Source organism: Acomys russatus, chromosome 10 (genome assembly GCF_903995435.1).
Source record: "Acomys russatus chromosome 10, mAcoRus1.1, whole genome shotgun sequence".
NCBI lineage: Eukaryota > Metazoa > Chordata > Mammalia > Rodentia > Muridae > Acomys > Acomys russatus.
The window spans coordinates 13,846,250-13,869,730 of record NC_067146.1 but is presented as its reverse complement, the minus strand read 5'-3'; the positions used below and the strand labels follow the sequence as shown (position 1 = coordinate 13,869,730).

The following is a 23,481-nucleotide window of genomic DNA, read 5'->3' as shown; positions in this document are numbered from 1 at the left end:
GTCAGGCCTTGCAGAAACTGTGGTCTTTGAAGGAATGCTGTCATTTCATCCTCCCACCACTCACACACATTCATACACTCACAAAGGACACATGCCGTTGTGTTCCCAGATGGACGCTGCCTTTCCTGTTGCTGTCCCGTTGCCTCAGCACTTCTGTTGAATTCCTGAATAGAATTTGCTGTGGTTGAAGAGAAGCAGGAGCCTTGCTTTCTGTCTGTCCGCTGCCAGATTCCCTTGGCCCCTTTTTCTGGAAGGCACTGAGAACTTCTTGTCTGTCTAAGGGGCTCCCTCAGGCCCCAGCTACGTACAGTAAGCCGCTCCCTGAGCACTGGCTATGCAGCTCACCACACTACGTCACTATCCCTTCTTGACCAGGCACCTCAAGAGCTCTTACCAATTTGATGGCTGCTACACAGCTCTGTAGGTTTCCTGAAAGCACCCAGTGAAGTATGACTTGGTGCTCAGGGGCAGTTGTGGAAAGAAGGCTTGAATCAAATCCACGCCTTACTGGAGGGCCTGTGTCTGTGCTGCTGCCAGTTGTAATAAAGTGAAGATGCTGGGCGGTGTGAGTCTATTCCTGTGGCCATTTGTGCTCCCTGTTCTTAAGATTTCTGAAGATGGAAGGTTTCTTGTTATGGAGTTTGAGGTTTATGTTCATGTCATTCTTTGCTCTACCTGAAAAACAAAAGCAGCCCCTTGGCAGTTTAGTCAAGGTGAACAGTAGTTTAAAAAGTCTGGTTGTTTCTCAGAAACCTGGTGTCAGCCAGACCCACAGAGAAGAAAAACACTGCCTTCTTTCTAAACTCAGCTCCTTAACGGGAGCCAGCCTAAGGTGTGCGCCTGGTAGGAGAATTCTGCAGGGAGCTAGCTGCTTGTTACGCTTTGCTTAGAAGGAGGCCATGTTACCACCTGACTGTGGCAACCATTTCCTCTGTGCACTTGGCATCCTAAGCGTCATGGCTCCAAGACATTGTTTAAGTTAGCTTTCAGTCTGAAAGACAGATTACATAGCAGTATGTGCTAAAAAGTGTAACCACAAATATTTAGGAGGTAGACTTCACTTGTGTTAAGATGAGTGTTGGGGAGAAAGTTAAGCACCCTGAATATGAGCTTGGAGTAGATTGATGAGGCCGTAGTCAGAGCCAACACAGAGCTAGGGCCCGGTCAGAGGAATGGGTGACGGCTTTATAGTGTCCATGGAAATGTTGAAACTCATCAGTGGAGCCTGGGCAAATGCTCAGATCAGAGTACTCAGCACGTCAGGCTCTCTGAGTACCTGCAGAACAGCTTTTGGAGTGGTTCACCCCACCTCATGTGACTTAAAGCACCAGGGAACTCGGCGTAGGCTGAGGATCCAGATGCAGACGGCAGTGAAGATACGGTCCAGGGAAACACAAAAGCCCTGGAGAGGAGGCCTTGGGACGCTCAGGAGACAGAGCGCTCCAGGAGCCAGCACTGCCAGAGTCCACATAGAAGGCCAAGCGTACAAACAGTGAGGTGGTTTTGTTCCTGTTTATCAATCAGAAAGTCACAGTGACCTTTGTCATATTTTCATCAGAATTGTCAACTAAAGGCAGATTCCAGGTGATTAGAAAGTACCTATGGCTACTGTTAAGTAGCAGACTTACCAGATATAGATTGCTAAGCTCAAAAAAAGAGTAAATAAAATAAAATCTAACCAAGAATGGAAAAGAATGCAGAAAAACTGAGCTGACTGGGTAATGTAGCAAAAGGATGTCAGCATGTTAGGTACTTCTAATGTCGATACATGCTTTCAGACCGCGAAGGTGGCGTGTTAGAGCTGGGGATTTAACCACTGAACTGCTTGCTTTTCTTAAAACAGTTATAGCACGTTAGGTAAAACTCAACATTTTCATATAAGAAACACTGGACACTAGCCCAAGGGGCATGTCTCATAAAAGTCTTCACTTACCAGCAAAGTGGGATAGAGGTAAGGATATCCTATTGGGACTCTAGGTGAGAGAAATATAGGAGATAGGGAAATAGATGGATCCAGAGGGTCCTAGAAACCTACAAGAAGAACACTATGATGGGCGGATCTGGGCCCAGGGGTTCTGCTCGATCTATGGCACCAACCAAGGACAATATGTGCAGTCATCATCAAACCCCTACCCAGATCTAGCCAAGGGACAGAACATTCTCCACAGTTAAGTGGAGAATGGGGACTGACTTTTACACGAACTCTAGTGCCCCATATTTGGCCATGTCCCCTTGATGGGCAGGCCCGATGGCACTCGGAGGAAGGATAGCAGACTACCAAGAAGAGACTTGATAACCTAGCATCATATTCAGGGGGAGGAGGTCCCACTCAGTCACAGTCATAGGGAAGGGGAATGGGGTGAAAGTGGGAGGGAGGGAGGAATGGGAGGATGCATGGGATTGGGATAGCAAATGAGATGTAATAGGAATGATTTCATTTTTCAATTAAAAAAAAAAAAAAGAAACATAGAGTAGCCAGAACTGGTGGTAAAATCCTGTAATCACAGTACTAAGTGATTGGAGGCCGGATGATCCAGCGTTTGAGGCTAGTCTCTGCTATGTATCAAGGCTAACCTGGGTTCCACAAGACGGTCTCCAAAGAGAGTGTGGGCATGGGGAAATTGGAAAAAATTCCTAGGGAACATGCAGTTTAAAGTGCTGAGGGGCCCTGCTGAGAATTCCGAGAGAGATTGTGACGGGATAAGGAAAAACACAGTGACCTGGAGAAGATGAGTGTTAGCTGGAACAGGGCTTGAGTGAGTCTGCTTAGAGGCCATTGAGACAGCAAAGGTGTACGCACAGACCTGGAGGCCTGCGCCCTGTCAACTCCCGCCACACCATATAAAATGACACTGCAAAAATGGTCTCTGCAACTAGGAAAGAATCTGCATTGCAGTTCTCAAGGGGAACGTCCAGACATTTCTTGAGATCAGCCCCCTTCGTGCTGCTCTTATTAATCAGAGCCTTGTGGAGAGCCCTCTGTACTTGAAGGTAGAGTGGACACTTTCCGTTTTTATGTGGCCTTTTTTGGGCAGACGGCCCCACAGCTTGATAGGGAGTGGCATTTGGCCCGAGCCAGCTGGCCTCTCTGTCACGGTTCCTGCACCCCTGTACGTGAAGTGATTGTTTAGTCAGATGGGATAGCAGGTGGGGCCGGGCACGTCAGCTGCAGCTGACAGGTCAGCGCCTCCTCGCAGCTCCTCGTCCTTTGGTCCTCTCAGCACCTGGCCTAGGTTTGGTCAGTGAGCAGATGACCTGAGCTCATCAGAGCTGAGACTGTTCAAGGTCCCTAAGCCTGCTGCTGTGACCTCCTGTGCACACTCATTTGGTCTTGAAGGCCAGTCACGGTCCATTCCTGTCTGTTGCTGAGTTAGCAGGAAGCTGAGAAGCCAGGCTGCGTGTGTTTGTGTTTAAGACACTGGTTTTCCTCAGGTAGCCTTTAGTAAGCCTTCTTCATTTCTGTCCACCAGAACAAAAGCAGCAAACCTTGGCCTTTGATTTCAGGTTGTGCTCACGTATTTGCCATGTGTGTTAAGGTTTGTTTTGGTATCTTGTCTAAGAAAAACTGAATCGTATATTTACAAATCATGTACCTTGTGATTCATACTTTTACAAACATGGAGTGCGTGCCCTGCAGTTACCGTGACCTCTGGGTGGTGTTTTCTCACTGTAAATCATGTGGTGCCTCTGGTGCATCAAGGCCATGCTGAGGGTACAATTTCGGAAATTGCCATACTGACTAAGCATAGCAGGTGTGGAGGTAGTGTCCTGTAAACAAGACACCTCCTCCAGAATTAAAAGAGAAGAAGAATGCGAGGCTTCTGGGGTAAGTAGCATAAGGAATCACAAATGGGGTATCTGGGATCTTTTGCCAACCTAAGTTAAGACACATACAGGCCTCTGCATTTCCATGATCTTAGAGGTGAATCCCAGGCCCTGGTGAGCGGGTGAGGGGCCAGGGTAGAGAGCACTCACCTTACACACAACCAACTGCCTAGATGGCAGCAGCGCTTGGAGGGGTTCCATGTGGATCACAGTGGGTGACTTATAATTAACCAGCTCCCTGGGCACGTGGACCAGGACTGGAAAAGGAGGCTTCCCTTCACCTGCCCTCTGGCATCTGCTTTACTCTTCTGTCTTTCTTTGTGGTTATAGCTGCCCCCTAGTGATAAGGGTCTAAATGTCTGTGTTTTAATGAGTAGTAGTGGGTTTGTTGCTGATGAATAAAAGGTGTGGCTGTGTGTCTGTCCTTCCACCTTGAATGCCTTTGAACGGTTTTCCATTCCCTTCCTTCACTTGTAAAAAGTCTCTTCTCCTGCCCATTGTAATTGGAATATCAACTACTTGTTTCAGTAGACCAAAAACTTGTAATGAGAGGAAGGGAGTGAGGGAGGTAAACAGGAGTCTCCTCATCTCCGGGCCCCAGGAATGGTGGATCCCCATTGATTACCAGTGCCTAACCAAATTACACAATTAAAGCCAATGTATGTTTAAGTGAGAAATCCCATTCTGCTATCACAGAGGTGCTAATGAATCAGCCTGTTTCTGTGGCTGTGTTTGCTAGGCTTCTATCCTTAATTAAGCAATTACAGGGTCTGCTGATACTTATGAATTCCTTTCAGATGTTTTAATTGAATTGCAACTTAATGGATATTTGTAAACTGGGGTATTCTTTCTCTTGGGACTTCCCAGTTTGGATGTCTCCTCTGCCTGTGTGTTTTCAGTTGGGACCCATCACCTAAAATGAACAGTGTAACAAGAGACCTTCCTGGAGGTTCTCTGGTTCTTTATCTTTTCATAATAAAATTGAAGATACATTCATTTTAGAGCATCCTAAGAAGTCACTTATAGGAACAGGTTTGGGGAACATTTATGACAAGGCCCAGAGTGTTCACAGGTTATTATAAGGATGAACATAAATTTACATATTGGTTATGCTCTCAAATAACTTTTAATCTAGTAGTATAGACAGCCATATAAAACCAAGTTATAATGAGATTAAAATTATTAAAAATATAATCAGCATACCACAAGAATTGTCTTAGTTCCTTCTGTGTCAAGACCATGAAATACCTAAGCTAAGAATGGGTAATTATCGAGGGAAAGGGGTGGGTTTGGCCTCTCAGTTCTGGAAGCTGCATCATCTAAGACCCTGGAGGCACCACATCTGCTTCTGGTGCAGCCCCCTGCTGCTTCACCATGTGATGGAAGCACTGGGTGGCAGGTCACTTCCTAACCGCTTTCTCCTACAACAAAGTTAAACTTCCTGCCTTCTGGCACTGCCACTGTACCAGTCAGATTTAAGCATGAATTTCCCTGGGGTGGAGGGCTGTGGGGGAGAGGGATACAGAGTGGCAACCCAGCACAGCAAAAGTACAGAGGACACTGCAGGTCACTGAGGGATGGAAAGGCACCTCCAAGAAGATGCTTTTCACTTGGCACATAGTCTATAATTCATCTAGGCAGAGCACCTTTGCCTATATCGGTTCTCAAAAGAGTGCCTTAAAGAAAGGACGCAGCAGTCGCCTTCACTTTTCTCTGCCTCTGTGTTAGTGCACAAACCTCTTCTCAAGGCCTTTCCTGCCAGTGAGCGTCAGGGCAGTGGCTCAGGTGAAGTCCCTGCAGGCTGACCACTGGCCAGGCAGGTGACATGCACAGCTCTGCCTGTAGTAGGCTCTGTCTACCATCTTTAACTCACAGATCAGCCCCGAATGGGCTGGCTCATAACTTAGGAGACATTCATCAGCACGGTTACTTAATAATGCTCTCGCTCCTCTGGTCACCATCTTAGGAACATAGAAATGCAGGAAGGAATGTATAAACATGAAGGGAGCACATATTTTAAGGGTAGGGTAGCCAGGCTTGGTGGATCTCATCAGTATTCCCAGCACACGGGAGGCTAAGGCAGGAAGAGTGCCATATTTCCAGGCCAGCCTGGAGTACAGTCTCAAAACTGTAATCACAGCAAGATAAAATGTGAGGTAGGAGAAGCATACCCCAAATGACAGACACATGAGAAGCACTTGGAGGTTCTGAAACTGGAAGTACACACTGTGACATTCTCAGGGCTAAAGCTGTCCTGCTCTGGAAGCCAGAAGTGGCGCTGGCTGCTGGTTTGGGCCAAGGCTGGGCAGCCTGATGCATGGTATTTCAGTGGATCCAATGAGAAGAGAGCTGAACAGTGGTAGCCTAGAAATGTCTGTATCTGGGATGAACCACAGGGCTCAAAAGAACTTAGTGGGGTGTTTCAGGGCAAGAGAGGGAGGTCCTCGATCTGCGCAGTGGCCACTTCAAATCTTCTTTTGATAGAGGCAAAGTAATAGAGTCATCAGTAGAAATCAATTTGGTCAGCATAGTTTAAGGCAGCCACAGACCTTGTGGCTAAAACATTTTAAGGATTCTGATTTCCAACGTCCTTATTAATTGTTTCAATCAGACCAGCCTGCTTATCTTGGCATGGTGCTGTGACCAGGGGGTGAGGGAGACAGCAAAGCCTCTGTGGCAGTACTGTGCTAGCCTGTGTCAGCCAGGGGCTTTTTAGCTGAGGGAAGGATGCTAGTCCTCGTGGTGCCCTCTGTGGAGTCTCTCAGACTCCCATGGTCTCCAAGGCAGGGTATTCAACCCACACCATCTCACTTGGGTTCTAGGTACCCAAGAAAGGTAGGTGCTGAAAAATGCTCCACTGGAAGGGGCCCTCGGAATGCCTTTGGCCAGTCACTGAAAAGATTCTCTCTGAGCTCTTGTACCCTGCAGAAGGCTGCCAGTGTTTTCTGAGCTCTACTGCTTCAGGGTTAGGGTTAGGTGAGATAGAGCATGACAAAACCTGTCATCCATAGTGAATAAAAACCCTGAGGGTGAGCTAAAAGCAGGTCTGTGAGCTTATTCCTTTTCAGTTCCTCCTCCTTCCCTCCTTTTTATTTCAGATTTTTCTTTTCTTTAATATTTATGTATTTTAACATATGAGTGCTCTATCTGCATGTCAGAAGAGGGCATCCGATCCCAGTATAGATGTTTGTGAGCCACCATGTGGTTGCGGGGAATTGAACTCAGGACGAACAGACAGTGCTCTTACCTTCTGAGCCATCTCTCCAGCCCCCTCCTTCCTTCTTTAAAAAGGGTCTCATTCTGAATGAAGAGGAGGAGCTTTCCAGAAGTCTGATAGCTCACTGGCATGTGTTCAGCACGAGCACCCGTCTCTGGTTGTGCCATTCCATCTCGAGGCCTTTTTAGAATACATTTTGGTAGAGGGTTGGTTGCAGTGGTGGTTTTCTTTTCAGCACCGTTCTGTCAGCTTGCTGGTGTTTTCCATCAACCACTTAGGACTGATGTTCATTTAGGGTCACATCAGTCCTGTATGGACTGCTCTCCGCTAGCCCGCATTATGGGGAAGTCTGTTTGGCCCGAAGGATTATAGAAGCAGGACCTTGGATGCTTCAAGAAAGAGAGCGTAAAAATGGTTTAATGATTTAAAGTTGAAGGGAGGTCTGGAGAGATGGCTTAGTGGCTAAGAGCACTTGTTTTCAGATGACCCAGGTGTGATTCCAGCACCTACATGGCATCTCACAACTCTGTAACTGCAGTCCCAGATGGTCTGACACCCTCTTCTAGCCTCCACCAGTACCAGGCAGACACGTGGTATACAGACCTACATGCATACACATAACAATAATTATTTTTTAAGAGGAATGCTATGACATCTTGTAGTGAGCAGCCTTGGGTTGAACAGTACACACTACTTATAAGACGCATCTTGGTTGCTATGAGAACTACATTTCACATCTTTTTTTTCAAACCAATTTAAGGAGGTTTAACGTCACTTAACCTGTTCTTCATCAATGAACAATGAAATAGTCTTTGTCCTTCTCTTCACCCCCAGGTCATTGATCCTCTTGCAGTTTGTTCATAAAGTTCTTGGGGTTTCTCCAACTGCACTCTGGATTGGAATGAGATTGTAGGGTCGGAGTGGGCACACTTAAGGTGTCCAGTATGTGCCGCCATGCTCATTCCTGCAGGTGGCCTTTCTAAGGAGAAGGCCTTACAGACCTGCACTCACCATGTGTGAGGCCACTAAGAAGGCGCTGGGGAGCTATTCCTCATCACTGTGCAGTAGACACATTCCCTCTGATGCAGATGGGCCAGAGTGAGACACAGAAGTCCCTGTCATATGTGGAAGGCATCTGAGACACAAACACATTCACCACTGAAGCTTTTTTCCCCATTTATTTCAATTAGAAGCTTTGGAAAATTTTAACCAAGGTTTCTTTTCTCTTTGCCTATGTTATGAAAAATGAGATGTACATCTTCTGTGGCTTCCTTCAGGCATGGCTGACAGGCTTCTAGAATGGGCTTTGGGAAAATTTCACCTTGGAGCTTTCTGGCTTCCTGTAGTCTTCCGTTCTGTGTATTCTAATGCTGCTTTACCATAGAATTCCGGAATAAACACTGCGCTCCCGTGCATACCTTTACTGTGGAGGAAGACATGTAAGTCTACAGTCAGCAGACTGGCAGAGAAGTCCCTGTTTCCCTGCCCTTGTGTGCCTCCTTTTCCTGAGCTTGTACATCTGCTAGTGATTTTTCTAGGGTTAATTTGGGTGTTTTTATTTTTAAATTGGAACATGGTGTCTGTCTCTTCTCTGTGTGTGTTTTGGATGCATCCCCTGTGCTAGGCATGCGGTTATTAACTCCACTGATACACCAGTTCACTCATTAGCATTTGCATTTTAAATTACAAGCTAGAGCAGACTACATTTATGCTATATTTGTACCACTGCCTTCTTCATGAATGATGTTGTATGTGCAGGGAATGCAGAAATAGCTCTCCTACGGCCCTGATATAGTTTACTCTCTTTTTCAGCAAACTGCTATTTCTTTTTACTCTTGATTCTCATTGTCTAATAGGGATTTTTTTTCTTCTTTTCCAAGTTTAGACGTGCTCGTGAGTGTTACTGATTGGGAAATGCTAACAACAACCAACCCTTCATATCAAAATAGGCACATTGCGTAGAGTGGCCATCTTTCTCGCTCACGTGGTATTCCTTGTAAGCAGTCTGCTTTGAGCTGAGAGGAGCAGAGTTCTCTTCTTCCCAGAGTCGTGGGTGGGAAGACATGGAAACGGAGGCTTGTTCTGCTAGTAACTGCGCTCCTTCCTTAAAGGGATTAGTCAGTGTTACTTGCTAACACCTATGAGTGCTCAGCACTGCAAGAGGAAGAAAAGAAAATGGTGGGGACCTTCACGGACTACAGTGCCTATCAGCGTGGAAGATGCCAGCACAGCAGTGGGCCCCTTAAGATGAGGGGTGCCCAGCTCCTGCTCATGGCACCTGTTAACTTCATTGTACACATCCTGAGAACCAGAGGAAAACTGCAGCCCTGGGATGTGAGCAGAGCCTTCTTAACCTAGCAGTTGCTGACTGATGCCAGAGAGCATGCTCTGGCTGATAGGACTGCACTCGTGTTGTGCTTTTCCTATAATTCAGTGTCTGGTTTTGTTTCTTTGAGTTCTTCCTTACAACCTTTTGTTGTTGTTGTTAGTTCTTTTACCCCCCCCCCCACACACACTTTTTTTTTTTAAACAGAATTAATCCACTTTATTTTTCTTGTAAAAACCCTTATGTGGTAGCCACAGCTGGAGCCTGGGTCCTCTGAACAGACACTCTGGTGTGGGTTTTCACAAGATGATCAGTGAATTTCTGATAAGGAGACTTGGTGAACACAGTTTCTTTCCAGAGATCGGGTGTCAGGTAGCTGTAGGTCTTGGAAATGGCATCAAAAGTGGCCTTGGCAAAGTTGCCCAGGGTGGCAGTACAGCCCCTGGCTGATGTGTAGCAGTCATTAATACCAGCCATCATCAGTAGCTTCTTGGGCACAGGAGCTGAGACAATGCCAGTGCCTCTGGGGGCAGGGACGAGACACACCAAAACAGAGCCACAGCGGCCTGTCACCTTGCATGGGACAGTGTGTGGTTGCCAATCTTGTTCCCCCAGTAGCCTCTCCGCACAGGGACGATGGAAAGCTTGGCCAAGATGATGGCCCCTCAGATGGCAGTGGTTACCTCCTTGGAACACTTAACACCAAGACCAATGTGACCATTGTAGTCCCCAATAGCGACAAAAGCCTTGAACCTGGTCCGCTGCTTCTGCACTGGCATTATCTTGAGAACCTTGTCCTTTAGGGATGTGCCCAGGAAAAAAAATCAATAATCTCGGACTCCTTAATGGGCAGGGAGAACAAATAAATCTCCTCCAAGGACTTGATCTTCATATCCTTAACCAGGTGGCCCAGCTTGGTGACAGGGATCCACTCCTTGTCTTTGGCTTTACCTCCACGAGCCTCGTGGCCTCAACTACATGGCCTCGACTACTGCTGCCGAATCCTCCGCAGAAGCCCGGAAGCTGCCTCACCCTCCTAACCCTGGGTCCCCGGGTCCTCCGGGCCCTCCCGCTGCACCAGCGTCATCTGCCATTTGGTGTTTGCCCGAGGAAGAAGCCCCACACACACTTCTAAAAGAACATGGAAGGGGTTCAGAAATGCATACTGAAAATAAAATTGTGTTCTGGGTAGGCAACCAAAATTCTGCAGTTGATATATTTCCCTTTCTTTCTAAAGGTTTTTCTCCTCTGTTACTGCCTCTGCTAATGAATTCCTGGGTAGATAAGACACAAACACGTGTGAGGCTGGTGGCCTACACATGTCTAACTCACTAACTCATGGCCTGATGCCTGCAGCTGAGCATGCGCTCTCTGGTTGCCCATTGCCTGGCATGTGCAAGGCTCTGAGCTCAGTACTTAGCACTGATTTTCAAAAATAAAGTAAAATCCTGGCCCTTTAACATGTCTTATTGCTGCACATATTGTGTCATATGTAAGTAGTGTAGAAATTACATGGTGTAGACAAAAAGCATTCTGGGCCTACTTTCATGATGGTCTGCCTCCTGCACTGAGTTTGAATTTGTAATAAAAACTGTCACATCATACTTATTTATTCCTTGAGAGGGTGGGTCTAGTATGTGAAGGGCGGGGCTTGGTAGCCCTTGAGCTTCATTGCTTCCCTGCATTCCACTTCACGTATTTGATACATGCTTCTGTGTGGTTTCTACTTTTTATTATTAGTCTTATAAACGTATCACCTGGGCTGTGCCACTTCAGAATTCTTCCTACGAAATCCACGCCCAGCAGAACGGACAGATCCTGGAGTCAGCTCACTGAATGGGCTTTAAAGTCAAATGAGGGGCCCTTCCATTGACACGTCACAGTTGGGGCTGGTCAGCTGCTACAAACAAAGCACAAGCACAGCTCTCTTTCAGACCTGGTGACAGTGGGCAGTAGCTTAGGTGATGGGCACTTGCTAACATGCAGGACATTCTGAATTCAGTCCCCAGTACCACATAAGCTGGGCTTGGTATCCCGTGCCTGTAACTCCAGCCCTCTGTAGGTGAAGGCAAAAAATCTGAGATCCATATCATCCATGGTTACATAGCTTATTAATTTAAAAACAGCCAGCCCAGACAACATGAGACCCTGTCTCAAAACATGAAAAAATAAATAAAAAAAGTTGATGGACACTAAGAAACTGCTCCATACCTCTGCATCTTGTCTTTAGAGAAGTCCCTTTGGGGAACATTCAGTGTTCAGCACCCATGAACACAGCAACTGACACAGGCATTCTGTGCTCAGTCTTTACTACTTTCTTTTGCTTTCTGAGCCTGTTTCCTGGTGAACCTGTTCTCAGGGAACTAAACTGTGCTTTACAGGGTAGTACACAGAGCAAGGAGTGATGATAGGTCCCCAGAGACACCCAGGTGGCAAGGCAAGCCAGACCTTTGCCCTGGTGGTGTGACCTTTGCAGTCCACGTGGGTGGTGTGGCGGTCGGCATCTAGAGAGTACCCTGTGCATTCACTCAGTAACATTCACAGATGCTGCCTGTGGGTGCGACTTTCTGGCATCCCATAGACTAACTTAGTTCTCTGGCCAGTCCAAGTGCTGGTTGCTGCCAGTCACTCCCCATCCTGCTGAGCTGCTTCTCCTTGGGAGGAGAATGCGCCTTATAACTGTGTCCCCGCAGCCTCCCAGCCATCCAGTCCTCTCCGTTCTCTGTACCTGCCTCCACTGTGCCCTGGCTTGTGACAGACCCTGTGAATTAAGTGGGTTAGGAATAAACTGCTTGACTGCGTGTGTGCAGATAGCTTCTCTCACCAGCTATCTGAAGTGCTCTTTGAAATACACGGGAGCCTTTTGTAAGCTGCTTTATAAGCTGTGAAGTCCATTGTTGCTGCTCTCTGCAGCCAGTGAGGCTCTACCCTGAGTAATGTCTCCTTGGCGCCCGGCCAGGGCTGGGGATTGCAAACTCTAGTAAGCAGGAAAGCTGCCCACCAGAGTCAGTAGCAGCTGTTGCAGGTTGGAGGATTTGCAGAAATTGAGATTGCTGTTCCCAGATATTGGCACTTGCCTGGTGATGAATGACCGAGTCTGTGCAAGGGGACTCTGTATGCTTTCCTTCAGCCTTTTCTTCTCAGCCGTCTATTGTGGCGCGCGCTCAATGGCCCCGTTGTGGAGGAGGGCCGCCAAATGCTGGAGTGAGTAGTGCCTCTGCCTCCATTCCCTCCTTCGCTTGGCCTGAACTGAGACATTAAGAATAGCTCTTTGATCCCCTGATCTGATTCTCGAGACAGGAATTTCATGGGGCATAACCCAAATGCCAGGGGCTAAGAATCTAACCTCAAGAAGGAAGAGAAATGAGCTTCACCTGAAAGAGTCTGAAGTGACTCAGCTTTGATCACTCTGCTGTTCTTACCCTAACCCGCCCATCTTCACTAGAATAGTCTGGGAGGCCCAACAGTGAAATTCTTAGAGGGCAAGGCCACTCTGATGTTTATTGCATGTATCCATGCATATGCATGTATGAATGTGCTGAAGCTAGTGCTACAGAGACCAGCCGAGGCATGAGTGACCTCAGGTAAGCCATGGCTAACTCCTTGCTCCAGTTCCTGCCATCACCTTCTCCTGTCATTGTCTTGGCTGTGTAAGATGCTTACAGACAGAGATGTTGCCAGCCTTGTCACCACTTAATGAAGAAGTGAGTTGGTTGGTTGGTTGGTTGGTTGGCTTTTTGGGGTGGGGGCAGGGGCGGGCAGCTTTGCTTGGGCAGGTAACATTTTGACTATCTAAAATTTCAAAAATAAATTATCCCCCACTGTGTTCCTTCTGACTGGTAAAGCCATGTCACTTCTAATGTCTAAGAGACCAAACTGGGAGTCTCTTGAGAGAACCTGCATAATGCTTGGTCTGCCCCAAAGTTACGGAGCTCGGAACAGGCACATTAGCCTCTGTGGCCTCTGCTTTTTCATAAGATAAATGGGCTGAATTTGATTTCTCTGGTTCGTTAGTGGTCTGACCTCCCGATAATAGCATTTGCTTAGTGGATATTTGCTGTGGTCGTGGCTTTAGCTCCAACCCTAGTACAGTCCCTGTTTCACAATGAGAGAACAGGGTATAGAATAGTGTGTTAACCTGCTAAATAACAGCACGTTTTAGCAATGAGCACAGTTACCCAGATCTCACCTCTTTTGTTTCTGTAGGCAGCAAGGGGGTTTCCCAGTCTTTGCTCATTCATTGCATCCTCCAGTGCCCTCCCTGGCTAGAATCCAGCCCAATGGTGCCTTTCTTGTGGCATAACCAAAAACAAAGCTTAGAAAGGAGATGAAAATAACCATTGCTCCTGGGAAATACAGCAATGGAGATAGAACATTTTAGTCATCATTTGGGGGTTGGATTTGTTCTCTTGGCCCAAGAGGTGACTCCAATAAGAAGGAGCACACGTACCTAAGACGAGAGCATGGCTCGGACATGTGATTGTGGAAAGAGCAGGTCAGACCTGTGGGGTGGGTTTATGAGCCAGGGTGTTTATAGACAAATTAAACTTTAGCCCTGAGTAAGCAAAGTCCTAAGCCAGTTATTACTGCCAGGACACTTCTAATGGGCCCTGTGCAGCCTTTATAAATTATTCAGCTGCTTTACTAATAAAAGGCCAAGCAACTTGCCTGGTCCTGGGGGTACTTAAGTAGATAGCTGAGAACAGGTTGGAGGGACAGAGGACCTGCTGACCACCAGGGAGCCCTCCTTTCGGACTTGGTGGGGAAAGGGTTAAACAAATGGCCTGGGGTAGTGGTATGGTAAAAGAGCTGACAGTGCTGACTGACAAGGGGCTGTCCATGCTACTTAGCATTCCTGGCTTCCTACACACTGTGCAAGATACGGTTTTAAGTTGTATTTCCCCTACAAACTCTTGTACCTTTTTATTTTGTTATGATTTTAAAAGAAAAGTTTGAAAAACAACAGAGTTTCTTCATGTATTCGTTATTATATTGCTAACTGGCCCATTTGCTATCTGTGTTTGTAAAAATCAGAAGGTTTGGGTGTGATTGCTTCTTGCTGAGATCCACAAGAAGTAGACAGAAAGGTTCAATTTGGTTTGTTTTTTTGGGGGGGTTGAGTTTTTTGGTTTTTTTTTGTTTTTTTTTTTTTCCTTTTTCTTCTTCTTCTTCTTTTTCTTCTCCATTCCATGGTCCAGATTTCACAATTTCCATGTTTACTTGCATCTTTGGGCTTTTTTTTTTTTTTTTTTTTTTTTTTTTTTTGAGTCCCAGGTGTCCTCAAGCGTTCAAGATCTGGAAATAATATCATGTGAAAAACATAGTTCCCAGATAGTCTGAAAGCCTGCTTATTGAGTGTACATGTCCTAGATAGCAATGTGTTTGCTGTCTGAGTTATTTTCTGCTACCCCTAGATATGATAGGAGATTTATAATATTTAATTTTCAACTAATAGTGGGTTGGAAGTGTGCAAATAATTTCTTTACCTGCAACCTCTGGGATTTCTTGATGACCATAAAAAGATGGATTCTAAGCTCCTGACAGCTGTAGCTGACCAGAGAAAGAAGACTGTCAAGGTCACTTCTTCCCAGCATGACTAGAGGCTAGCACAATGGCTCAGGTAAAGTGCTTGGGGTACAAGGCTGATCCATGCTTAATCCTTAACACTCATGTAATTACTAAAGGAGAGAACCAACTCTACGAAGTTGTCTTCTGACCTCTACGTGTGTGTGTGCGCGCGCGCGCGCGCTGACCTCTACTGTGTGTTCATGTGTACGCACATGCTTGCACTTGTGGGTACATGCGTGTATATACACATACACACGCACATGCAGTGATAATTTTTTTAAGGTGCAAATGGCAGCTAATATCCCAGACTCCTTGTCTAAAATTTCATGGCCCAAGACATTAAACAAAAGACTCTCCAACTTTGCACACTCTTGTCATTTTTGTTCTCCTAACCCACGTCATGTAACAGCAGCAGAATTCCTGCTGAGATAAATACCATATTGGAATGTACGTGCATCCTTCTCATCACTTATGCTTGTATCTTCTTCTTAAAATATATAGGTATCTTCAACTATGCTTTTTTGTCTCATTCCTCAGAATGGTCTTGGTTAGATACCAGCAAATATTGAAAGCACCATTAACATCTACCTCCAGGAGCATTGACTGAGTTGGGGCGTGGGGGGCTGGAGGTCGGAGGACTATTCTCGGAAGCCAGTTCTTTCTAGCCACCCTATGATTTCTGCTACTCAGATCCCTCAGCACCCATTGCTCAGCGGTCCTGAGGGGAGCTCCGGGGGTTGTCCAGTTACATTGTCTTGTAGTGCGGCTGTTCCACACAGAGTTGGTAGAGAGTTGACTCGGGGTATAAAATAGGTGAGAGATGAATTAGAAACATTTTAAAGGACAGTTTGGTGTATAAGAAAGTGAAAGATTGTGTTTCTCACTCAGTTCCCCCTGCTTCTAATACAACGTGTTTTTCCCATGGCTGCCTCTCACTGCCTGCACTTTTGTAGGCTCTACCCCCAAAATCATTAAGTGCAGGTCACAGCCTGGCAGTGTCACTTTGGACTGCATCAAGTAGTAGCTGATGTCCCTTCAAGGCCATGATCTTATGAACCCCCCTCCTTACTCTTACATGTTGAGTTTGAATTCAAGTCAGCTGATCAGTAAATTGAGTTGGTTAAATTTTCTCTCTGGCATAAATGTGATCTGTGTGAGTAGGAGATGACAGCCTAGAAGACAGCCTTCGTCTTCCCTTGGTTCATCAGTAAACCCTATAATTGGATGACAGAGCTCAGTTTTAAAAGTGTCCTGAGCTCAAAGGTGAGCTAGCCAAGGGCTAATGCTAATGTCATCGATCCAGTTCCTCAGAAGAGCAATTAGGGCCTAATGAGATGAGGACCATGAGCCTCTGGGCTGGGCTGGGCTGGGCTGGGCTGGTGGTAAGTCCCTCTCTGCCTTAGCCCACCCTCCTTAGAGTCCTGCTTCTTTGCTTGCTGGGATCATGGCTTTGTTTTGCTAACTTGGTTTTATTTGCATTAGAGACAAGCCAAGAATAATCTCAGTAATGAAACAAAGCAAAAGTTAAGCAAACATTCATTTTGGGGTGAAAAAAAGTGTACCATGAACCATACCTGGCTAAGCAAGCACAAACAAAAACTTCCTTGGTTTTCTGCCAGTGCAGCTGGTGACTGTTTTTCCTTCGTTAGCTGGTGTCCATCCTCAGAGTCTTTCCAGGCTATGATGGTGCATGCTTTTAGTTTCAGCTCTGAGGAAGCAGAGGCAATTACACCTCTGTGAGTTCAAGGCCAGCTGAGGCTACATTTTTTTTTTCTTTTTCTTTCTTTTTCTTTTCTTTTCTTTTCTTTCTTTCTTTCTTTCTTTCTTTCTTTATTTATTTATTTATTTTTTAAGCAAAGGGGAAAAGGGAGAGAGAGGTTGGGTGCTCCAGGCCATCAGGTTGTAGAGGGTAGTAAACAAAAGTTTTACGGGTAAGGAAAACTTAGGAACATTGGCCCTCATCGAGCTAGCTTCATTTGATAGGGAAGAAAGCAGACATTTCTCATATCTGATTTTGGGAGGGGGGGTTGGTATTTGTTTTTGGTTTGTTTGTTTGTTTGTTTGTTTGTTTGTTGAGTGGATTTCTCTGTCCCTGGCTGCCCTGGAACTCTTTCTATAGACTAGGCTGGCCTTCAACTTGCAGAGATCCACCTGCCTCTGCCTCCTAAGAGCTGGGACTAATGGTGTGTGCCACCACCACCCAACTGAGTTTTGGCTTTCTTTAGCTTTAAACACATGAGAAAGAAAGGTTTAAAATTCTGTTAGGATTAAAGTTTCACCTTTTAGCAACAGCCCATTTAGTAATTGCCAAAAACTGCTATGTGCATCATGTTGCCACGAGAACCATAACTTCACATTCCCTGACTCATTTTACACAAACAGTGTAGTTGAGGAGAGATTTGAAGTGGAGGGATGAGAAGATGGAGAGTTGGCAATGAAATGAATCCCTGTTCTCTCTTAAATCACTTGGAGTATTAAACCCTCTGTTCATTCAGCTTTCCCACCTCCTGCAAGTTTGTTTATTCTAAATCCTTCAGAAAGAAGTAAAATAGTTTGACCTTTATTTGCATCAAACTTAAAAGCAGTTCAAGTTCAATGCTTAGCTGGGAGATTGCCTTTAATGAGCCAAGTTTAAAGGAGGAGCGTTTTAATCTCTTAATGTTTGCGTGGAGATGAGATGTGCATACACAGTAAGAAAGTGCATCTACAGCTGTAACTATTACATTTAAGTGGACTCACTCCTCCCAGCAGCACTGCAGAGCAACAGCCCAGGAGAAATAGTTTCCTTTGTTGTTGTTTTTGTTGTTAGGGGGTTTTTGTTTTTTTTTTGGCGGGGTGGGGTTCGGGGAGGGCGATGACAAGCCTCTTGTCCCCAGCCATGTGCCTGTGTGTGAAATCCCGAACTAGAAGGACATCACTGGGTGCTTGGAAGTCATCTGCACTTGATTTACACGTGGTCCTGAGAAGGCAGTCCCACTGTTCCCAGGGCCGCCTTCTGACCCCGCTCCTGTGTCAGAATCTGGCCCCAGCGCAGGGTTAAATGCAGGTTAGATCCTCCAGAGGAGGACACAGTGCTGCTCTCAGCCTTCGTCAGCGCCAATGCCAGCTGTGTTTAGTGCTCCATCACTTTGTTTTTTTCTCTCCCTGGTTATTTAATGGGCTGCCTTTTATGCTGAATAGAAGATAAAGAGACCGTTCTCCCCTTCCCTCTAATTCCTCTTTCTCTAGCTGCGCTTCTAAGACAAATGGAATGCTGAGTGAGGACTTTGCAGCTTATCCTGTGGGGTGAAAGCTTGGAGGGACTGGACTGGCCCCCAGTGGGTTCTGGGCCTCTCTGGTTTGTCTCCCCATGTATCAGGAGTAAGGCATTCCTAACACATTTCCAGTCATGCGAGTATTCATAGCTCAGATCACCCATGAGTGGAAGGGTCTATCCTTCCCTCCCTTGCTTCTCTTTCTTCTTCTAGATTTGGAAACTGTGGAATATTACACAGATACACACACAGATTGGTGAGCCTGCCTACTCACCGTAGTTTGAGTTTGGGCTTTCCCATTTATTATGTGAAAACTTCAATTTCCATAGTAAAGAAATGGAGGCTCTTTGCAGAGCTCTTTGCAAAACATGCTGGGCAGGTCTGTCATTCTGAACACACTGAGGTGAGCTGTGACGGATGTTTCCTGCCTTCATGCCTGGTGTTAGGTAGTCTGTGAGCAGCAACAGAAAGGGCCAGTTAGCTTGCCACCCGGAAGGGGGTAGGGCGGCGCTGACTCCAACAGTGGTCTGCTGATTCAGTCTCAGATGTGTGTAAGATTACAGAGTCTTTAAAGGATCCAACCAATTATTGCGGATGCTATCAAAGAAACGAAAGAGAATAAATGTTGGCAAAAGTGTGGAGAGAATGGAACCTTGGTGAATTGTTGGTAGACTTGTAAACCGCTCCTCCGACTGCTGTGGAAGGCAATGTGGAGATCCCTCGCATTTTGGATTTTTTTTTTAAGTAGGGTCTCATACTGCTAGTTCAGGCTCCCCAGGTACCCCATTGAATGCTGACATGCAAGTTGTAGCAAGTACAAGTGTGTACTGCCACATCCATCAGATTCCTCAAAAATAGAATGTCATATAGTCTATCAGTCAAACTTCTGGGGCCATGCCTAAGAAATGACCAGTATCTCAGGAAATATTTACCCCATATCCATTGCAGAACTGTTTACAATAGCCAAGACGTGGGTAAAGAAAGCGTGGGTGAGACATGCAGAAGAATGTTAGGCGGCCTTTTACAGGGGGGCTCATGTCATTAGCTACAGGCAGACAGGCCAACCTTCAGGTCATTGTCACATGGAACAGACCAGTCAGCTGCCAGGGAACAAGTACTATGTACGTTTACAGATATGTAGGTAAAATAGCCAAACACAGCAACAGAGTAGAGCAAGTGATTGCCAAGCGCTTAAAGGAGGGCGAAGCGGGTAGCTGCATTCACCAGCTCTCGAGTCTCAGTTATTCGAGGTGAATAGAGCTCTATCGTATTTTTGCACAATGTTGTGCCCATTGTTGACAATGCTATACTGTGTCCCCAAGCGTTATGAGGGTAGATCTCATGATAAATGTTCTTACTCTATTAAAAGAGGAGTTGAGAGCCGGGTGGTACCGCAGCTCTGACCCCAGCGCTCCAGAGGCTGAGGCAGGGTGACCACAAGCTCAGTGTCAGCCTGTGCTGTGTAGAGAGACTGTCTCAACAGGGGCCGTTGGATGAGCTGGATAGGCTGTAGGATTCCTTCTAGGATATAACAACAATTTGTTTGGAACAGAATCTGGTGTCTAAAAGCAGGAGATGAGTGTGTGGGCCTGCATAGGCAAAAGCTTTCTGTGAAGCTTTGTAACCCTGGTCCAGGCTCTTCTAAGATAGTGTACGATCCTCACATGGTCCCAGGAACCACGGAAAAGCAAAGGGCTGCTTCCTCTAGCCTAGGAGCCGTTATTTCTTTTCCTGGTCTTACTTGAGTTTGTGAGGTAAAGAATCTACTTTTGCCACACTGAAGAAAGTAGCTCCTGTTGGACCTTTATTTAAGTGTCCTTTCTCCTGTGGATTCTTCTGACTCCTAGTGAATACAAACCCTTTCTCATTGTCTGTGCACTCAGTGTTCCCTGAAGTCCTCCCACGCTTCATACATTGCTTATTTAACATAGGCCTTTTCCAACAGACTTTAAATTCATGGTGTAATGCATGTGTTTGCTCCAAGCCTAACAGTCCCTGGCTTGTAATCAATACTTAATAACTGTGTTATAAGTAAATGTAAATTTGCCTTTTTTGTTGTTGCTGCTGCTGCTGTTGTTGTTGTATTTAAAGCCAGGCTGACCTGGAACTTACGATTTACCTGACTGGCCTTACAGATTACAGACATGTGGCACACTGTCTACTGAGTTTTGAAGGTACCAATTTTTCAATAGGAAATAGAAAACAAGGTCTAGAGAGATATCTCAGCCAATAAAGGCTGAGCTCTGAACCAAAAAGAAAATAAGAATTAAAGGCCTGCACCACTGTGCCCATTCTTTGGTCTTGGTCTCTATTGGCTATCCTTCCCTGAGTACTTTGGCTCTGAGGTTGTAAGTCTCCAGAGACTGTTGCGCCTGCAGGAGTGAGGACCAAGTGTAAGTAGAGATCATCACTGACTTCCAGGGCACACAGCAGCCACACAGGGTACAGACTGATGCCGCCAGCTTGGCAACAGGAGCAAGCAAATTTGTGTGAAACTATCAGCTTTAGGCAGACAATTAAGAACTCTTAGCTCTCTTGTATTTTTCTTGCCCCATGGCCTTAGCTGCCTCTGGAGATCCCTGAGCAGATCCATTAGCCATGGAGGAAAACACCGATGTTACAATTTATTGACTGTTTGTATAGCTTTCTGTGCTAGGAACTCATTTTTGACATGACAGTTTATAAAAATGTAGATTTGTTTTCTGAAGTTGCTTATCAAAATTGAAAGTGTCAGATACCCGATATTTTGAGGCTGGTAATTAGCTGGGACATTTGTACTTACGTAGATGCCTGTAAAGCATCTTTTCTGTATTAACAGAGTCTTGTCCATTTTTCTAGGCCAGGTGGCTATAGCACGCTTTAAGAAAAACTATTGGTAGAGAAGGATGTCAGTGGAAAAAGGAGTTAGCCTCCTGCCTGACAACCTAGGTGTGCGAGTGGAGCAGACACGCTCGGCCGAGGCCTTTCCTCTCCTGACTCCCAGTTCCCACTTCTCTTCCAGGTTTTTTAGTTTAAGCATATTTCCTCTTTACCTATTCCATTTATTCGTGCTTCGTCCCATCCCCCACCCACCCCACCCCCATCCTCTCCAGTTGAAAACAGGTAGAAAGGGAGTAAACTTTGGGGAGGTTCTGGGAATCAAAATCATAGCCCTGTGCGCACTGACTCTGCCACTGAGTTTTTGTGTGGATCGCTCCTTTCATCTCCCGTAACTCCCACAGCGACCCTCAGTTGATTTATTGTCATGGTACTAATGGGCAGTAAAAAGAAAAGTCCAATGGAAAGTGCTTCTGATGCAATGAAATCTTTTCCCTGTCTATTCTGTCCACAGATTCTTCTTACTTAGGTTGGAAGCTACTAGAAAGCAGCTCTTGTTAATTTTCATTTCTTCGGCAACTGCTTATCCAATTTGGCAGTTATTATTTCCTCCTCTGGTCTCTCCTGCTGCTGCTCTTATCCCAGCCTTTTCATTGTTCCCCCACTACCACCAGGAGGGGGGAGAGGTGGACACAGATTTCATTTCATCAGTCAATGATTATGAGGCAATTTATAAGTTTGGGATGGACAACATTTAGGTTTCACAAACAGTATTGATTTTTAAAATAGGATGGGGTTGTAGCTGAGCAGCGGAGTGACTGTTCTGCATGCAGGAGTTCCTGGGTTCAAAACTCAACACCAACAAATAAGAAATTTTTCAGGATTAATTTTTAAGTCAGCTCTGCCTGTAAGCACTCTAGACAAAAATGAACTGGCCAAGTAATGCAGACTGGAAGGTACTTGGGTAGCCAAACAAGTATTATTCAGTGGTGTGACCCAGCAGAGCCACCTTTCCTTCCCTTTGGCAAGTAGTCATTGATCATACATGGTCCTGAAGACCTGACTACACAGGACAGCACCTTCAGTAAGTTAACAGGAACTTTGTATGGCGGGCCATGGTGAAGATCTTACCCGTGGATATACGAACCCTCTAGAGTGCTAAGTGTAAACCTCCTGATACAGAAGCCTTTGGTATTTCCTGCTTAAGGGAAGATGATGCCCCTCCTCCCGTTTCTACTTGATTCTATTTCTCTGGGTAAACATGGCTCTGCAGGTCTCTGAAGCAGGGTTGTCAGAGACCTGGGTGAGACCATTTGCCCCTTCTCTCCTAGGTCCTCAGCTCTGAGTGCTGCAGCCAGGGCTCTCCCTGTGGAGGCTCAGTCTTCTTCCACATGACCACTCTCCAAGAGTTTTGTATTTGTGTTGGCAGAAGTTGGGATCTGGAGAGCAATATTTCTTGTGGATTAATTGTCAGAGTAATTATATTGTGAAATAATATGCATGATTGATACTTAATATATCTGTCTCCAGGGAGCTGGAGAGCTTCATTGATCTGAGGAGATGAGCCAGTTGGTTGTTTAGGGGCAGAGCTTGGTACAAAAAGCCAAGCTGTCCTGATCATACAGGCAAAGAGCAGGTGACATGCAACCACCTTGATCGTAAAGGGTACTATACAAAAAAATCTTCACTGGACACACCTCAAGAAGTTGCCAGTCTCTAGGAAGTATGTGGCAGCAGGTGACAGCCAGCACATGTCCTCGTTCCAAGCCAGCACATGTCCTCGTTCCAACACCACTGATTCAGAATGACTCTCCCTAGACTCCTCTCTAACCCTCTTGCTACCCCACTGGCACTGGTTTGAAGGTCACCAGCTCAAGAGCAGGCTCCGGCAGTTGTGTAAAGTCTCCTCCTCTCCCTGCTGCGCATGTAGCCTCTCAGTGTGGGTGGTGTCCACAGAAGGAGGATGCCTTATTTATTTTGGGTCCATGAGCTTGCGTAATGTGCCTATTTAACACTCCTAAAAGCGCTTTTTCAGCACATGAGCAAGTAACAAAGCCTACTAAATCCTGCCTCTTCTGGGCATAGTGGGATGTTTAAGGTTGTTCCCGCCGCTGAGTATTTATGGACAGGGGCTGGAGTTATGACATTTATCTCTGTTGCTTAGGGCACTGATATATATCTGCCTGCATCTCCCACAGAGAGCTGCACCTTATCTTGAGAGAGAGAGAGATGAGAGTGCACCTATAACTCATCTTGGCACCGGACTACCAGTGTGGGAAACCACTTCACCTCCTGTTCACCTCCTAGCCAGGGGCCCTGGGTGAGGGTAAGGAAGTGTGTGTACATAGCTTACATACAATGGAGTCTTTGGTAGTTAAATTATCCAGGACTTAAAATAGTAGAGTGCAAAAAATGCAGCTGTTAATAGGCTCTCCTTTGGGTGCCCTGTGAGGACTGCCTCCGGCATATTCCCA

General features: G+C 46.0%; 1 protein-coding gene and 1 pseudogene across 1 annotated transcript in view; one reads left to right on the top strand and one right to left on the bottom strand.

The window, feature by feature from the left end:
- Snd1 (staphylococcal nuclease and tudor domain containing 1) overlaps positions 1-23,481 on the top strand; it is a 413,057-nt gene that overhangs the window by 268,418 nt on the left and 121,158 nt on the right. The gene's annotated exons all lie outside the window — the stretch shown is intronic.
- LOC127194446 (40S ribosomal protein S2-like) lies at positions 9,559-10,462 on the bottom strand (annotated as a pseudogene).